The sequence below is a fragment of the Neomonachus schauinslandi genome, chromosome 6 (genome assembly GCF_002201575.2).
Source record: "Neomonachus schauinslandi chromosome 6, ASM220157v2, whole genome shotgun sequence".
Taxonomy (NCBI): domain Eukaryota; kingdom Metazoa; phylum Chordata; class Mammalia; order Carnivora; family Phocidae; genus Neomonachus; species Neomonachus schauinslandi.
Genome location: NC_058408.1, coordinates 136,704,434 through 136,718,210, shown reverse-complemented (window position 1 = coordinate 136,718,210; position 13,777 = coordinate 136,704,434). Strand labels below are relative to the sequence as shown.

At 45.6% G+C, this 13,777-nt stretch overlaps 1 protein-coding gene across 2 annotated transcripts in view; it reads right to left on the bottom strand.

Moving 5' to 3' along the window:
• ACSL5 (acyl-CoA synthetase long chain family member 5) overlaps positions 1 to 12,221 on the bottom strand; it is a 41,109-nt gene extending 28,888 nt beyond the window's left edge. Inside the window, exon 1 of one of the 2 annotated variants that reach the window (XM_021700105.2) lies at positions 12,172 to 12,221. The gene's annotated coding sequence lies outside the window, so the exon portion shown is untranslated. Of the gene's footprint in view, positions 1 to 11,196; positions 11,430 to 12,171 lie in introns of those variants that run through there. The other variant, XM_021700106.1, reaches the window with a different exon arrangement.
• Between the last annotated feature and the right edge of the window lie 1,556 nt (positions 12,222 to 13,777).

Sequence of the window (13,777 nt, the reverse complement as noted above, 5' to 3'; positions counted from 1 at the left end):
GTTGTTAAGTTGTAAGAGTTCTTTATATATTCTGGATACTAGACCTTTATCAGATACATGATCTGCAAATATTTTCTCCCATTCTATAGTAGTCTTTTTACTCTCTTGATAGCTTTTTTAACACATACACACATTTTTCACCTGATGATGCTAGGGCCAGAGAGGATTTGCAACCATACATCATGTCACTCTCTCACGGTTCAGTTGGGAGAAGCTGAGGGCCCAAGAGATGGTAAAACTTCTAGGCTCCACCACTACTGGCTTGGGAAGCTCTGGTTAGCATTCTAACCTTTAGAATCTATCAACACTTCCGGATGCACTCAAGTAACTGAGAAGAAAAGCCACCGTCTCTTTTGTCATGTGTCCTGTGTCACTCAGATTACGGTTCTGTTTCGGGCATTTCACGGAGCCTCCCATAAGCAGCTGATGTGGTAAGCCTTTGCACCTCCCTCTACATCACTATTTGGGGAAGAATGGGAGGGGGGAAAGTGTAATGGTGGTAAAGCTGTGTCACTGTACACGGGAGCTCCTGTTCTGGGTCATCTACAGATGGTTGAGCAAGCCACACTGCACATTAGGATGGCCTCAGGTGGAAAGTGTCCTCTGCTTTTTATTATTTTTTTTTATTCTTATGTTAATCCCCATACATTACATCATTAGTTTTAGATGAAGTGTTCCATGATTCATGTCCTCTGCTTTTTAATATGGTGACAGTGACATGCCACAGCCCCATACACCAGGATGTCCCTTTGTCCCCAGTCCTTCCCCTGGATTCCCTCCAGGGCCTCCTCTCCTCTGCAGTATGCAGTCACTCATCTCCTGGCTCCTAACACATTTAATTCCCAAGCTAGCTGAAGGATACCTTCTGCCTGAAGCCCTGCTTGCCAGCTCCCAGGACCAGCCTTGGTGTCTAGGTTTGGATCACCCCATATTCAGCTCTGGGTTCTGCTCCTCTGAGGATTCGGGCCACCATTTCTTCCTTAAGTCTGATTTTCTCTGAACGAAGTCCTTAAATGGATCCTTCCACTACTCTAGTTTTTGGTCAGCTGTGTTTATTTGCTCTGAGGCTTTCAGGCTATCCCTTTAGCCCACAAATAATGTTTGTTTTGTAATCCCTTTCCTTTGAAAGATTTTATTTTTCCTACATGTATTCAGCTCTCCAACCGTAAGTCAATTCCCTTACAGCCTCTGTATTTGCTCTTCACTTTGCCTGAAACACTATTCCCCAGATCTGAAATGGTTGTGTATTACAGGTTGGGCCTCAACTCAAATGTCACTTCCTCAGAGACTCTCTCTGATCACCCCATTGAATATTGCCCTTTCCACTCCAATCACTATCACAGAACCTTGTTCTCTCTTCTCCGGGATACTGTTCACTATCTGAAATAGACCTGCTCCCTTATCATCTGTTGCCCCTACTGAACTGATGTTCTAATTAGAACAAAGATTTTGTTTTGTTCATCCGTGCCTCCAATACCTACACCACGCCTGGCACACAGTTAGCTTTCAGTCAGTGGTTGTTGACAAAAAATGACCAGTTTTCTGGTTCAGAATTATCTGTTTTAAATACTCTGTTAACCCACTTTCCCTTAGTAAACTCCCCACTCCCAAGCTCCCAAATCTTAGATCATCAAAAGTCACTCTGGCCAATCTTGAGATGGGTACTCCCAAATCAATATTTAGCACAGTACTGGGTTAGGGATGAAAGAAGGTGAAAAGGTCATTTCTAACACGTATCAAGGACTACTCAGGATGAGTACACACCTCTGAGCTTGAAAGAAAATACAGAATGAATCTTATCAAATTAAGTCATCTACAGTAGCGAGCAGGAAATCTAGCCTAGAAATAAATAATTGTGGTTACCCTAGGTTTCTGGAATTCAAAGAACAATAAGGCAAATTATCTTTTGCTTTTAGGCCTGAAGAACTCATTATTTTCTGTGCAAAAATGAGATATAAATTTCAATTATTTCTAGCAAGTGGTATACTAATTTGGATTTAATTGGTTTCTCTGTTCCCTTGCATGTATGGACTCATTCTGTGGTGATAGAGAGCTCATTAAAAGAGAGACCAGAGTCCCCAGGTTCTAATACCCAGTTAGTTAACCCATTCTTCTGTACTGAATGACTTACTTTCTCCTAGAGACTAGGTCCCAAGGCTTCACAACTCATAATGACTCCAAAGGGGCCTGTGTGTGATTTAGAAGGCTGCATATGAAAGTTTTGCCTTCTTGCTTGGGTTTTAAGTCACCAACCCAGCCCCCCTAAATTCCTGCCACTCTCAACTTAGGAAGCATCCATCTCTGTTCTTAACCACATAATCAATATTTCTAGACAAATTCCAAAGTAATGGCAAGAGGTCAAAAGAACATTACAAATCGACAGCTTTATGAAAATAACCTTTTCCTTAACATGCAATGAACATGAACCACGTATGCATTCTATTGCAAGACCCTTCACCCAGTTTCCTCAGACCCTGGGGCTAAGGGCTTTTTACCTTTTCTTTTCTTACACCAGTTTACTCTTCTGCATCAAATGCAGTTTTCTTCTATTAAGAAGTAAAAGATAACATAATTTGAAATGATGATCCATTTCACAAAACTTAAACAGAGAAAACCCTGATATGGAAAAGTATTGACTCCCAAAGAGGGCAAGTCTTAACCCCTCGTGCCATTTAAAATGATGCAAAGATCAAAAGGGCCAGCATTCAGGTGTATCTGAGATAAAATGTGTTGTCATATTTCTCAATTTTAAAAAAACAGCTGAGAGGGTAACCCTAAAAACCCTCTAAGGAAAGAAGAGGCAATTAGAAGCCATGAAATAATTCAGGAAGGTGGCCAGTTACCAAATCAGTAGCCAGAAAGTCAATAGCTTTCCTTGATTTCATGCAAATAACTAATTCAAAAATAATGGGGAAAATATAATTCATGATCGCATATTAATAAATGTGTAAAGGCTCAGTTCAAAAAGTTTAGATCTGAGGGACATCAAAGGTTTAAAAATTGCAAATACATACTCAAAATAGTCAAGGGGATCCCATATTCCTAAATGTATCTATATATTTAATGCAACTCTAATAAAGACCAATGGGAATTATTCGGGAATTAAAAAGTTAATTCTAAAGTTCACCCAGAAAAATAAAGCTAATTAAAAAGAGTCAGAAAATTTTTGAAAAAATCACAGGAATTGGGGATGGGGGGAACAGAGTTAAACAATACCAAATTTGCTTCTGTAGGGCTAGAGAAGTTTTCCATTGGTGGTGAATAGAGAAAACTATGTAACAAAATAATCCCGAAACTCCCAGTGGATATATTATCATATACTAAATTGCATTTCAAATAAAGATAGATTTTTTTCACTTAAATAAAAGTGTCGAGACAACTGGCTAGGCATTCAGAGAGAAGACATAAAGCCGATTACTGCCTTATTCCTACAACAAAAATAAGTTCGAGATGGATCAAAGACTTAAATATAAAACAATGACAACCCTAAGAGTATTTGGGGATAAAAAGTATGGGAGAAAAATTTTTTTTTATAATCCTAGCATGAGGAAGACTCAAGACAGACACAAAACCTAGGAGCGATAAATGAAAACATTGGCAAGCTTGAGCCGTAAAATTTTTTAAAATATCTGCCTTGCAGGAAAGATACCAGAGACAAAGATAAACTGGGACAAATTTCAAATACTTTGCCTGTCTAAAGAGCTCATTTCCTCAATAAGGAATGCTTCGAAGTCAATGAAAAACAAAACACAACACAATAAAACAAAAAGCAAAGGTCATGACCAGAACGTTCACAGCAAAACAGATTATGGTTGGAGAAAGACACTCATCTTTGCTTATCGTTTAAAAATTGCAAATTTAAAGGAAATGTCTTTTCCCCACCCATAAGATTAGCAATGATGAAATAGTGTAAAATGCACTCTTAATCAGGGAAACGTAAATTTGGTGCAGCCTCCTTAGAGATGCGCCTGTTGCCCTTCTACCACAATTTAAAACGTGTGCCTTTTGGCCTAACGACCCTACGAGTAACTTACGCTGTAGAAAAACATCAGTTCACTAAAATATATCACAAATGTCTGTGTAAGGTACTGGTTTGGGATGTGGGCTCTGAGTCAGATTACTTGGGCTCATACCCTGCGTGATCATCTTCTTTGTGACCTGGGTTAGATAACCTCTTTGTGGTTTCTCGTCTGTAAAATAGCAATGATAATATCTTCCCCAGGATTAAAGGAGTTAACATACTTGTAAAGTACTTACAACAGTGCATTCATTATTATGTTCATCATCATTACATCTATAGGATTGTTTATAATGCCAGAGACCAGGAAAGCCTCCCTTGGTAGCCTAGCCATATAAATTATAGCAGGTCCACACAGTGGTACTCTTGGCAGGTATTAAAAAGAATAAAGCAGATTTGTGTGTGCTGATGTGGAAAGAGCTCTGTGATAAGTTGCCAAGTAGAAAGAAAAAAAAAAACCACTTGGACAAATGTGTATGTTTTTGTGTTTCTGAAAGTATATTCCTTGTAAGGAAAGACAGATGGAAGAGGAGAAATCATTAATGGATTTTCCAGCAAGTTTCGAGTATTCAGTCATTCAGCCAAAGATATTTAAGGGCTTGACTGTATATTGACATCGTTCTGGGTGCTGGGACTCTAGCAGTGAAAACCCTCCCCTTGTGGGTTTGTATTTTATTGGCGAGTTTGATAACAAGTCTGAACAATAGCGAGATTATATAGTATATGGAATTTAAAAAATAGAATTGGGAAAGAGGATTGTGGACGGCAGGGGGGTAAGTTTTCAAGTAGGTCTCATTGAGAAGATAACTTGGGAGTATGTACTGTTTAATCTGAAATATGCATGCTTTTAAAAAAAAATGAACATAAAACCAACAACTCCAAGTCACCTCACCTCTGACCGAGGCAGCTGACTTAGAAAGTTCCACCACCTTGGCTGGCAGCATTTCACGTGAATGCGCCCAAGAACACAGCCTCAGCTCCGTTTCTGCAAGTGCAGCCTGCCCACCACCAAAGCCACACTCAATGCGCGTAGCCCTTTCGAGCACGCACATTGTGTGCAATCCTCTCAGCCACAGAACAAGCTGGTTTGGACAGCAGCTCTGGTGGTAGAAATGTTTTTCATTCATTTCTTTAGCAGATAAAGAGCTAGAGCAAAGGTAAAGGTTGAGTCACCAGAGCAAACGGGCCCCCGAAGGGCATCTTTCGACACTTACTGCAAGGAGCTGAGAAGAGGTGCTGGCATAAGATCCTGATCTACGAGTCCGCAGTTGACTTTCCAACCAGTCACTGGCACCCAGGTGCTCAGGTCACTGCCCGCAATAGCTTTCTCCAGCAAGCAGTGCCAGATCACTGGGCACAGGCAGCTCTGTCCATCTGGGGCCTGGCACGCAAGATGCTCTGAGGCACACACACCAGGGGATGCCCCCAGGCAGATGAGAAAGGGCCTCCTTATCTCCATGGGGTCGTGCAGGACAGAGCAGGGAGATGGCATTACCAAAGGAGATCCCTAGTAAAACCCAGAGGGTGACTGAGCTGTCATTTCCACACCATGGAAAGATTCCATGAGTGTTTAAAGAACAGGAAAGGGATGTCAAGATCACACATCTTGCTCTTCCCAGCCCAACTGCTAGGTCATACCCAACAACTCCAATTTGTAAGGCAGGTGGCAGGGAGAGGGGGGAGGGCTAGGCTTGAAACAGACAAGCACACCACAAATCATGAGGTCTTCAGCGCATATCCATCCGTAAGATCTTTGCTGCTGAATCACACAGGAAAGCTCCAGGGACCAGAGCTCAAGAAGGTTGTACGAACCAGAGCAGGATCAGTTCTATCCTTGGGTTTGGGAAGCTTCCTATGACTCAGTGGACACCTTGGCCGTGAGGGCTCCCAGGCAGAGGCTGCCTTAGCCTTTAGATTCTACTGCATCCAGCATGGTGCCTGAGGTACAGTGGGAATCCACTAGGTGCCAGTGAGTCACGTCCCCTGTTGGCTCACGAGTGGCAAAAGTTCAGAGAATGGAACCAGGGAGAGGCATCTGTTGAAGGAAACAGGTTGCAGAATCCGGTCTCACAGTGACATGATGCGCTGCTACACGGGAGGGGGCAGAGGGGGCTGAACCCTCCTCAGAAATGCCACAGCCAGGGGCTTCATGCTCTGGCATGGGCAATGGTAAGTAGCTCGACCTGAATGAGCTCAAGGGTCACCGATTCTGCAAGCATTTGGATATACTCTGTACCCGGTGGTGTGTTCAGAGTGGGGAGAGCACACTTCGACTTCATAGTCTACTAAGAGCTAAAACCAATTCCCCAGGCAGTAAACAAATGCACCACGGCATATACCCCAGACTTGGGAGCATCTGGTGGACTGGAGCCGTGTGTGTGGCAAGAGATGTATTTACTCTCTGTACTTTAAATTTATTTATAAATTTACATATTTTAATAAGGCAAACAAAGGTCTTAGACCAACTGTGTGCCCAGCACTCTGCCATGTACAGACGGACAAACACTTAGAAGATACACCTCTTGCCCTCTGGGGACTTATGGTTCTATCGAATACTGAAAACCCTTACAGCAGGATTCAGCATGTGGGGTGAGCTAATAAATCTGAAGAAGAGAGAGCCTAGTGGAGACTGGAGTAGATGAAGGGGGGCTGCATGGAGCACTAGACTCTCAGGGATGTGTGGGTTTTGATGCCCTGGCCTTATTGCCAACAGTCTCATTTCCAAGGTCAATCAAGGAGGATGACCCCACCGATTAAGCCAACGGCCAAGAAGTCCCCAACTCTGATTCTAACCAGGGTTGTCACCACACCATCTTTCTCAACTTTTGCCTGCATCTCTCCATCCAACTTTTTTTTATGGAGAGACAAGTTACCACATTAGGTTGGATAAACTTAAGTGGAAGGTGGGGGAAAGGGGAACACCAGATGTCGGGGGAGAGGTAGAGTATGGCTCAAGGCACTAACGTGGGACAAGCATCATATTTGGGAAAGGGAAACAGTGAAGGGGTGTTTCTGATGGAGGTAGAGAATCCATCTCTGGTTGGAAGGGTGTGGGGGAGAAAAAGCCTCCAAGAAGGCTAAAGGAGACAATATCTGGGGCCTGGTGGAGACACCATACGATGGAAGGCATTTCAGTTCACAAACACGAGAGAGCCTTGGGGTGCCAGGCCTTGCCCAGTTGAGCTGAGTGGTATTTAACAAAAAAGCCCTCATTAAATCAAATACTGAAAACCTCTTAACTCAGTCCATGAAGATAGCATAGGACAGTTGAGCCACCCGATAGGCTGGTGGCAGGTAGTAACAAACCCCACTGGATCTCAGATCAACACAGTGATCTGATCTACCTTGCTCTACCTTGATCTACCTTGATCTACCTTGATCTACCATGGTGCTTTCAGCAAACCACAGCCCTGCAGCCCTACCCCAAGGAAAACCTTGCCTCAGGAAGCACCCCAAAGGCTTCCTGAGCTTGTTGCTGACCAAGTGGATGACAAGACAAGTGGGGTCAGGAGAATCAGTATCAGAAGTCCACTGGACTTGATAAAGAGCCTATAAAAAGATAGTCTGGACAAAGTTCTAGGCCCCCATCACCCATGCAGGATAAAAGCAGTGATGTAAAATGTTGTGAAAGAGGCCTTCCTGCCCGGGGTTCCTGCAGAGTCAGCCCTCCTACTACCTGGTCTGCCAGTGGTCAGGAGTCACTAGAATCAAAGTGCAAACAATAAGCTTTATTGCCAACAGTCTCATTTCCAGCAACAAACTTTCAAGGCCATTGCCTGTTCGGGTACCAGAGCGATGGTCCACCACTCGTGTGGCCCTGGGGATAGTTATATAATGTCACTGAGTGCCTGTTTCCCTCAACTGCACACAAGAAGGGGTAGGTAACAGCCCCTACTTAAAGGGAATGCTGCACACTGTCCTCTTGAGTACCCTACTGGGTACACGGGAAGTCCTCAGGAAGACTGGCACCCTTTCCCACTTCCACTCCCCCCAGTGTCTGACTCCTTGTCAAGTATCCGATGTTCTACCCTGAGGCTTCCTGAAAGAGAAGAGATGATAATGACCTTCATTCTATAACTGCCTTCCAACTTAAAGCAAAGTCTTAACAACTTCTCATTTCTATTTAAACAGAGGGTTTCTCATTGGAGAGGGCATCGTGCACCTCTGATTTCTGACCCAGCCATCTCCTCTGACCCTACCCCACCCCTGTATCCTGTCCCACAGGGACTCACAACCTCACACCTCATGGGGCACACTGACCCATGGAGACCCAGAGATCTGCTCCCAACCAGCTCCCCCAAAGAGGGAAGATACCATGACATGGCCATAGCCATACTGGGCTGCTTGACCTTCCAAACTCCAAAACTCACGTATGTATTCAGACAACATGGACTAAGAGCCTAGGACATGTCAGGCCCTGGGTTTCCAGGGGAAGAGTGAGGAGAGAGTCCTTTTTTGACTCAGATGGATGGTTGCTGAGGGGAGAGAAAGCCCTGGGTGCATTTACAGCAGACTGTGACAAGAACAATGATGGCTGACTCAGGGCTGCTGGGGACAGGTCACCTTGGCAGGGTGCTGCTGTGCATGAGAATCACCTCAGGCTGTACCCCCAATGAGGGTCGATGCATCTGCGGGCCAACAATAGGAGACCGGCAGGAACAGAACCCTCATTCCTGGTATCTAAACAGCTGCCAATGGGACGCCTGGGTGGCTCAGTCATTAAGCGTCTGCCTTCGGCTCAGGTCATGATCCCAGGGTCCTGGGATCGAGCCCCACATCGGGCTCCCTGCTCGGCGGGAAGCCTGCTTCTCCCTCTCCCACTCCCCCTGCTTGTGTTCCCCCTCTCGCTGTGTCTCTCTCTCTGTCAAATAAATAAATAAAATCTTAAAAAATAAATAAACAGCTGCCAAATCCTGGTTGGGGATGTCATTTCCCCAACTTCAGGTGGGAGGTGGGAGGTGACTTCCCCAACTTCACATAACACCCATCATTTAAAGTGAACAACTCGGTGGCATTTAGTACATTCACAATGTTGTGCAATCACCAGTTCTATCTAGTCCCCAAACACTTTTATCACCCCTGAAGGAAAGCTTGTGCCCATTAAGCAGTCACTCCACATTCCTCTCCCAACCCCTGGCACACCACCAATCAATCTGCTTGCTGCTTTCTCTACAGATTCGAAGTGGGAGGATTTTCAAAAGAGAGGTTTCTCCCAGTTTCTAGTTCTTTGGTCAAGGCACTAAACTAGGCTCATCCGGATTTTTTTCTAAGATTTATTTATTTGTGAGAGGAAGAGAGCATAAGTGGGGGGAGGGGCAGAGAGGGAAGCAGACTCCCCAGTGAGCGTGGAGCCTGATACGGGGCTCCATTCCACAACTCTGAGATCATGACCTGAGCTAAAACCAAGAGCAGGGCCCTCGACCGACTGAGCCACCCAGGTGCCCCTAGACTCATCCGGAATTGAGGCAAATTTGCCTCTGGCACTGCAGGAACCACACCTCGAATGCCAGTTTCAACTTTTTCAGAGTGTGTCCAGTTTCTTTATGTGTAAGCCTCCGTTTCCCCATCTGCGAAACAACCAACCTATTCCACAGGACTGCTTTTGAAAATTAAAAGATAACACCCTCCCCAAAAAAACCTAGCTTTGCCCCACAGAAAATAGTCAATGAATGGAAGCTGTCATATTTGCAGCTCTAGAAAAACATCCACCTGAAAAGTGCTAATACATATGTGAATTCAATATCGGCCCAGGTCACCACACAGGAAAATCTTTTTACAAATGCAATTTTCTAGGAAATCTGAAGAAAGACTAACTCTGCACAGGAGTGGTTGGAACATGGTATTCAGTAGCACACAGACTACAGCTTCAATCTCTGTTTGACCTTGGAAAGTTCCTTCACTTCTCTGAGCCTCCTCAGCCATAACATGGTGAAACCCTCCACGTCATAAGCTTCTCTTAATGAAATGTTAAGAGCAGCTCTTATGAGCTTGTGCTTGCCCTGGCTTCCTCTTCCTTCTCTCCATTCATTCTCTGACCCTGAGCCTCCCTATAGAATCTGTTGCCCCCATTTGTGTGTTTAGCACTTAAGCATTCGTTGATACACTGATGTTATAGTAGGTGCTTTTGCCCTCAAAGAGTTAGAATATCGCCTGGAAGAGAAGACTACTTTAGGTCAGGACCTAGACAAACACCTGGCTGAAACATTCTGTTTGGACTGGATAATGTGTGTGTGTATGTGTGTGTGTGTGTGTGTGTGTTTAATTAAGTTGGAATGTGTTTATCTGGGGGTACACCTACCTTGCATTTTGCTAGAATCCCCACCACTTGCACCTCATTACATATCATCTATTTAACTCTATTATCTGCCTCTTCTATAAATATTTGTGACCTTTGTCTTTTGTTCTCTTGATTGTGCCAAGCACACAAGTGATGCCTACAAGAATTTCTACCATGCCTCTTCCAAGATTATTCTGTGTTCATCTCAAATACTTATCAATTGGAGGGGACCCCAAAAGAGTTACTCCCATGCTGGAATATAAAGGGGGGGGGTCAAGCGAAACCAATTATTCCATTAAAAAATTGTTTTTTACTAAATCAATCTTTTTTTAAATTAAATGTTACTATTTTTTAAGATTCTGCTGCTGATGGAAAATACCAAACACCTACAAACTGGAGCTACAGATTCAATCTTCCTTTTCAAACCACCAAAGATTAATACCCACACAAGGTAACAAGCCCCAACCATGGAGTCCCTTCCTACAGCTCACTCTTTGAGGGTCCTTGAAGTTCATCTGAGATTCGACTTGTGGCCCTACCCCTGAAACAGAGCTAAGTTCATTCAGTAACCATCTATCCGCCACTCATCCATTACCTCTCACCATAGAGGGAGTCACTGTTCACAAAGAAAATTGAAGGGGTCTCGCGTGTAGTGTGCCTCCCCCAAGAGAGGCAGGAGAGGTAAAGAAAATCCCATCCATTCCCCCTACCTCCACATTCCTCCTTCCCTTCATGCCTCCTGATAAGGAGGGTTTAAAGGTGTCCCCTGTGAGAGAGAGCACGTGCCAGGAACCCGGCAGGCTCTAGATTGGCTGAAGTGGGGGGTGAGGGTGCCCCCTCGGCCTCTGCCCCATGCTCACCAGACCCCTTGCTAAATACCCCCTCAGGACGCTTCCCTTACCCTGTGAGGGGGGTACATCTCTCGGTGCTTCCTGGCTCTGGGTTCTTCCTGGCACAGAATCCCTGGCCCTCTTCCCTTCAGCCCCCGGTTCCTCCAGGGACAGGCTGGTTTCAGAGCATCCCTGCAGACAGATGGCCCCAACTCCGAGCGTCCCCCGCAGTGACCTGCCTGAGCTGTCCCGAGTCAGGCCATGGCCGAGCTTTCTAGCACGCTCGGGGACCTCACTTCCTGGTTTTTCTTTCACAACTGAAAGTGGAAGCTGTTCTGGCCAGGAGAAGAAAAGCCGCCCAAGCGGCCCTGGCTCCTTTTCAAAGCCTTAACCCTAGACCCTAGGGCTGAAACCACAGCCAGCCGGCATCACGCAGTTCACCTTCTACTCGTGGGGCTGACTACCTTGAAACCAAGACAGAACAAACAAACAAACTGAATTGACTGGGGGTGCCCTGAGCAGACCACCTGCGCCAGGAAGGGGACCCTGCTTACCTCGATTCCCAGGCCAAGAAGGTCAGCCCTCGCATCCCTGCTGATGGGGGGGAACACCTGGCATAGGGTCCCCCTTCTCCAATCCACGCGCCCCCCCTCCCTGGGCACTTCCAATAAAGCCAACAAAACAAGCCAGTCAGGAACCACAGGGACACGGACCTGTGTTCTTTTCCTCGGACATCAGCTCATCCTTTTCGTGCCTCAAAATATAAACCGCAGATCTAGTCCACTGCCTCCCTCACCACCCCCCAGTTAAAACTGGGAACTTTTGGAAGGAATGCAACAAGCACATACACCACACACTGTCAGATTGATCCCGCATCTTGCAGCTTCTGGAAAACCCACTGTACCTGCATGAGCCAGTAACAGGAAAAGGCAAATCATTTCTTACTCTTATTATGCAAAATTGTTTTGAGTGTGTAGACCCCCTGAAAAGGTCCTGGAGACTGGTCTACAGGATATCAGGACCTGTAGTAGTCTCATCAGACTCACCTAAGGCTGGGACCACAGAAGGGCATGAGAGTGTCTGTTCTTAGACTTGGAGGCAGAAATCATGAGTTCTGCTCCCTCCTGCCCCACCCTCACCTATACTCCAGAATTAAGCAACACTTTCTCCAGCCGTAGTCCCTTTAAGAAGGCTTACGTTAAGTTCAGCATGTGCCTGGCCCTTTACCAGAGCTAGTTAGGATTCATTCGCTCTATAGAGAGGAGATCCTAATAGTCTCTTAAAAAAAAAAAAAAAAAAGCCAGGGCAAGCTATGTTGCAAACTCAGAGAAGAGAGCTGATCACTTGGCCTCACAGGAGCTCACTTTAGACATGGAAGAAAGACCAAGTATGGGAAGAGGAGGTTAGCCGCTCTGCCCTTCTATCTCCTGGGTCATCTCACAGCTGGGGCGACCCTTGGCTTTGCTTAGTTTTGGGAGTTCATTCCTTCAAGAAGCAGCTCCCTCCAGCAGAGAGCAGAATAGGTGTCAAGTCTCACCTATTCTAATACCCTGAGTGCTGGCTTCTTTTACCAGCTGGATGAAGAGCTCAGGGCCAGAGGAGCTTCCCCACCCCACCCCCTTTATTTTTTACTATTTTCCTCCGGGATTGGATGCTCGAGTTCAGAAGTACTTTGGTCATTTAAAAATTCTAGCGCAGTTGCATTCCTATTCAATCCTAGGTGCACATAAGTGACACTCCCAAGATTTCAGGAAATAATAGATGGTTTTGGCAACACACAAGAATTCTGCATTATGCAGCAGCTGCTTAGAATGACAGACTGATCGGGACTCGAGCTGCACCACCTCCTAGATAGCTAGCCCAGGCCATGGTGTTTAACAGCCCAGAGACACTTTATTATGGAATGGGAACAATGCCACCTGCCTTATAGAAGGTGGTGAGTGGATGAGGTAATGCAGGTCACACACCTAGTACGTACGGACCCCAGCACCCAAGACAATGTCTGCTAAGGATTCTCGTCCCCTAGTCCCTTCCAAATGGGATTCGCTGTCATCAGCTGGGGAATAGTCTTTGTAACCATCCTGATAGCGGAAGTTTTGAATGGAAGGTAGAGACACACAGCTTGGCTCTGTCTATCACCCTGAAGGCTTTTAACTCTGTTTTAGTTTCAGTTAGTGAAATTAACCATCCTCTCCCAAACCTACCCCTGCCCGCACTCCCCCAGCCTCCATGTCTCCACCCCCTTTCCAACTGGTCTCTGCTTTGCCTCCACGCAAGTCAGCTGAGATTACTACTTAACCAAGTGTAATCCCATGTTGGAAGAGAGCCCTTGGACCGAGAAGAGACATGTCCCATAGAGGTATAGTGTAGGGAGCGTTACTGCGGCTTACCTTGTAAGAGTACGCACACTTGCTGCGCCCAGCAAATGCCCCCCTCACAGGCGGCTGCACTGGTTCATTCAGATACCTTGGCCCCTTCCACAGCTCCTGTGACAAGGCCACAACTGGAGGCAATGTGTCTCTTCCCAAGAGTGACCCACAAACTTCCCTGAAACCTTTGAACCTGTTGCAATAGAGGTTCAAAGGTAGAAGTTACCTGTTCTCAAACACATGGAGTAACTTCCAACAGTGACAAGTGTAAAATTTGGCAAAA